This window comes from Phyllobates terribilis, unplaced genomic scaffold (assembly GCF_046119375.1).
Source record: "Phyllobates terribilis strain yellow unplaced genomic scaffold, ASM4611937v1 Scaffold_2412__1_contigs__length_133766, whole genome shotgun sequence".
Taxonomy (NCBI): domain Eukaryota; kingdom Metazoa; phylum Chordata; class Amphibia; order Anura; family Dendrobatidae; genus Phyllobates; species Phyllobates terribilis.
This window is the reverse complement of record NW_027365170.1, coordinates 70,001-75,000: the sequence shown is the minus strand read 5'-3', so window position 1 is coordinate 75,000 and position 5,000 is coordinate 70,001.

Below are 5,000 nucleotides of genomic sequence, written 5' to 3'. Positions count from 1 at the left end.
CGTTCGCCCGTACGGGTCGTCGGACCACTGCCTTCGCTCGGTTCGGGTCAAACTCCCCACGGCTCGGCCACCTCCGCAGACGGGAGGCGAGGCCGGCATGCGCGCCCAAAGATAGGTGTCGGAAGCCCGGGGGTAGAGGAGGAAGGGGACCGCTCACCTTAAGCCAGCGCGGGCTCCAAAGCCCGGGCCGAGCGAGCGGCGCCACCTCCCCACCCGGGAGCGCTGCGCCAGATCGATCGGAGGAAGAGCAGGGGTGCATGTAGGGACTTGCCCAAGTACGGAGGCTGCAAACCCCTGTCGTCGGGAGATACGTGCCCACGAGTCCTGGAAGCGCGACTCGGGTACAGGCGCCCTTGCGGGGGGGTACTGGATGTGGAACAGCACTGGGGTCGAAGCCACAAAAGCATCCGCCCTCATGGAGCCTCTCCTCGGCCTAAAAATCCAGATTTTAGCCTTGACGGCGCCCCCATGTGGAGAACCAGGGCCCGCGGGGGGGTCTGGCCAGGCTCACTTCAACCCAGGAACACCTCTCTGACTTGGGATAGGCGACCGGCAAAAGTCCCCCCACGCAGCTGCGGAAGCCTGGGTTCAGCCAAGGTGCAGACCTCCAGCCGAACAGGGACTCATAGCCAAAACGCATACCCAGGCCTACGGAGGTGAAAACCAGCTTAAATGAGTCGAAATGTGTCGGGGCTGAGAGGTACCTCTCTCTCATATATTCTGCCGGTGGTGTGCAAAACTGGGTCTTTGCATGGAGTGTCACCCTATACCCACTTTAGGGACGCATGCAAAAAAGTGCCCGATCGCCTGGAACTGTCAGGCGGATTCGGCTCCCTGGAATTTCCTCATTCTGGTTCTTTTTCACTTTTTGTCTCTTTTGCGACATCTAGTGGGCAGGCTGCATTACTGCAACCGGGGACACCTCAAAACGCTTGGAACTGGGGAGCGGGCTCAATTTACAAACGTTTTGCGGGTCCTGGAAGTCAAAATTGTGACTTCTGAAAACGACTAAGTATCAAGGACTCATCGCGCGAATCGCTCTGGAACTGAAATCGGATGCGCGCACTGACATGCTCCCCTCTCTGGAAGTCTGACACAAGTTGAAAAATTTTCTAAGTCCCCAAAAATTTTTTTTTTCAACTTTTTTTCAATTTTCCCCCTGTGGGATATATATTTTACCCACACTTTTGGAGCCCTCCTGGGATGCCCTCTAACATACTAGAACCTCATTTTGTGGAAGTTTTCACAAAATTGTGAAATTTTCAAAAAAGTCAGAAATTTTGCAAAAACGACTAAGTATCAAGGACTCATCGCGCGAATCGCTCTGGAACTGAAATCGGATGCGCGCACTGACATGCTCCCCTCTCTGGAAGTCTGACACATGTGTGAAAATTTTCTAAGTCCCCAAAAATTTTTTTTTTCAACTTTTTTTCAATTTTCCCCCTGTGGGATATATATTTTACCCACACTTTTGGAGCCCTCCTGGGATGCCCTCTAACATACTAGAACCTCATTTTGTGGAAGTTTTCACAAAATTGTGAAATTTTCAAAAAGTCAGAAATTTTGCCAAAAACGACTAAGTATCAAGGACTCATCGCGCGAATCGCTCTGGAACTGAAATCGGATGCGCGCACTGACACGCTCCCCTGTCTGGAAGTCTGACAAAAGTTGAAAAATTTTCTAAGTCCCCAAAAATTTTTTTTTTCAACTTTTTTTCAATTTTCCCCCTGTGGGATATATATTTTACCCACACTTTTGGAGCCCTCCTGGGATGCCCTCTAACATACTAGAACCTCATTTTGTGGAAGTTTTCACAAAATTGTGAAATTTTCCAAAAAGTCAGAAATTTTGCAAAAACGACTAAGTATCAAGGACTCATCGCGCGAATCGCTCTGGAACTGAAATCGGATGCGCGCACTGACACGCTCCCCTGTCTGGAAGTCTGACAAAAGTTGAAAAATTTTCTAAGTCCCCAAAAATTTTTTTTTTCAACTTTTTTTCAATTTTCCCCCTGTGGGATATATATTTTACCCACACTTTTGGAGCCCTCCTGGGATGCCCTCTAACATACTAGAACCTCATTTTGTGGAAGTTTTCACAAAATTGTGAAATTTTCCAAAAAGTCAGAAATTTTGCAAAAACGACTAAGTATCAAGGACTCATCGCGCGAATCGCTCTGGAACTGAAATCGGATGCGCGCACTGACACGCTCCCCTGTCTGGAAGTCTGACAAAAGTTGAAAAATTTTCTAAGTCCCCAAAAATTTTTTTTTTCAACTTTTTTTCAATTTTCCCCCTGTGGGATATATATTTTACCCACACTTTTGGAGCCCTCCTGGGATGCCCTCTAACATACTAGAACCTCATTTTGTGGAAGTTTTCACAAAATTGTGAAATTTTCCAAAAAGTCAGAAATTTTGCAAAAACGACTAAGTATCAAGGACTCATCGCGCGAATCGCTCTGGAACTGAAATCGGATGCGCGCACTGACATGCTCCCCTCTCTGGAAGTCTGACACATGTGTGAAAATTTTCTAAGTCCCCAAAAATTTTTTTTTTCAACTTTTTTTCAATTTTCCCCCTGTGGGATATATATTTTACCCACACTTTTGGAGCCCTCCTGGGATGCCCTCTAACATACTAGAACCTCATTTTGTGGAAGTTTTCACAAAATTGTGAAATTTTCCAAAAAGTCAGAAATTTTGCAAAAACGACTAAGTATCAAGGACTCATCGCGCGAATCGCTCTGGAACTGAAATCGGATGCGCGCACTGACACGCTCCCCTGTCTGGAAGTCTGACAAAAGTTGAAAAATTTTCTAAGTCCCCAAAAATTTTTTTTTTCAACTTTTTTTCAATTTTCCCCCTGTGGGATATATATTTTACCCACACTTTTGGAGCCCTCCTGGGATGCCCTCTAACATACTAGAACCTCATTTTGTGGAAGTTTTCACAAAATTGTGAAATTTTCCAAAAAGTCAGAAATTTTGCAAAAACGACTAAGTATCAAGGACTCATCGCGCGAATCGCTCTGGAACTGAAATCGGATGCGCGCACTGACACGCTCCCCTGTCTGGAAGTCTGACAAAAGTTGAAAAATTTTCTAAGTCCCCAAAAATTTTTTTTTTCAACTTTTTTTCAATTTTCCCCCTGTGGGATATATATTTTACCCACACTTTTGGAGCCCTCCTGGGATGCCCTCTAACATACTAGAACCTCATTTTGTGGAAGTTTTCACAAAATTGTGAAATTTTCCAAAAAGTCAGAAATTTTGCAAAAACGACTAAGTATCAAGGACTCATCGCGCGAATCGCTCTGGAACTGAAATCGGATGCGCGCACTGACATGCTCCCCTCTCTGGAAGTCTGACACATGTGTGAAAATTTTCTAAGTCCCCAAAAATTTTTTTTTTCAACTTTTTTTCAATTTTCCCCCTGTGGGATATATATTTTACCCACACTTTTGGAGCCCTCCTGGGATGCCCTCTAACATACTAGAACCTCATTTTGTGGAAGTTTTCACAAAATTGTGAAATTTTCCAAAAAGTCAGAAATTTTGCAAAAACGACTAAGTATCAAGGACTCATCGCGCGAATCGCTCTGGAACTGAAATCGGATGCGCGCACTGACACGCTCCCCTGTCTGGAAGTCTGACAAAAGTTGAAAAATTTTCTAAGTCCCCAAAAATTTTTTTTTTCAACTTTTTTTCAATTTTCCCCCTGTGGGATATATATTTTACCCACACTTTTGGAGCCCTCCTGGGATGCCCTCTAACATACTAGAACCTCATTTTGTGGAAGTTTTCACAAAATTGTGAAATTTTCAAAAAGTCAGAAATTTTGCCAAAAACGACTAAGTATCAAGGACTCATCGCGCGAATCGCTCTGGAACTGAAATCGGATGCGCGCACTGACACGCTCCCCTGTCTGGAAGTCTGACAAAAGTTGAAAAATTTTCTAAGTCCCCAAAAATTTTTTTTTTCAACTTTTTTTCAATTTTCCCCCTGTGGGATATATATTTTACCCACACTTTTGGAGCCCTCCTGGGATGCCCTCTAACATACTAGAACCTCATTTTGTGGAAGTTTTCACAAAATTGTGAAATTTTCCAAAAAGTCAGAAATTTTGCAAAAACGACTAAGTATCAAGGACTCATCGCGCGAATCGCTCTGGAACTGAAATCGGATGCGCGCACTGACATGCTCCCCTCTCTGGAAGTCTGACACATGTGTGAAAATTTTCTAAGTCCCCAAAAATTTTTTTTTTCAACTTTTTTTCAATTTTCCCCCTGTGGGATATATATTTTACCCACACTTTTGGAGCCCTCCTGGGATGCCCTCTAACATACTAGAACCTCATTTTGTGGAAGTTTTCACAAAATTGTGAAATTTTCAAAAAGTCAGAAATTTTGCCAAAAACGACTAAGTATCAAGGACTCATCGCGCGAATCGCTCTGGAACTGAAATCGGATGCGCGCACTGACACGCTCCCCTGTCTGGAAGTCTGACAAAAGTTGAAAAATTTTCTAAGTCCCCAAAAATTTTTTTTTTCAACTTTTTTTCAATTTTCCCCCTGTGGGATATATATTTTACCCACACTTTTGGAGCCCTCCTGGGATGCCCTCTAACATACTAGAACCTCATTTTGTGGAAGTTTTCACAAAATTGTGAAATTTTCAAAAAGTCAGAAATTTTGCCAAAAACGACTAAGTATCAAGGACTCATCGCGCGAATCGCTCTGGAACTGAAATCGGATGCGCGCACTGACACGCTCCCCTGTCTGGAAGTCTGACACATGTGTGAAAATTTTCTAAGTCCCCAAAAATTTTTTTTTTCAACTTTTTTTCAATTTTCCCCCTGTGGGATATATATTTTACCCACACTTTTGGAGCCCTCCTGGGATGCCCTCTAACATACTAGAACCTCATTTTGTGGAAGTTTTCACAAAATTGTGAAATTTTCAAAAAGTCAGAAATTTTGCCAAAAACGACTAAGTATCAAGGACT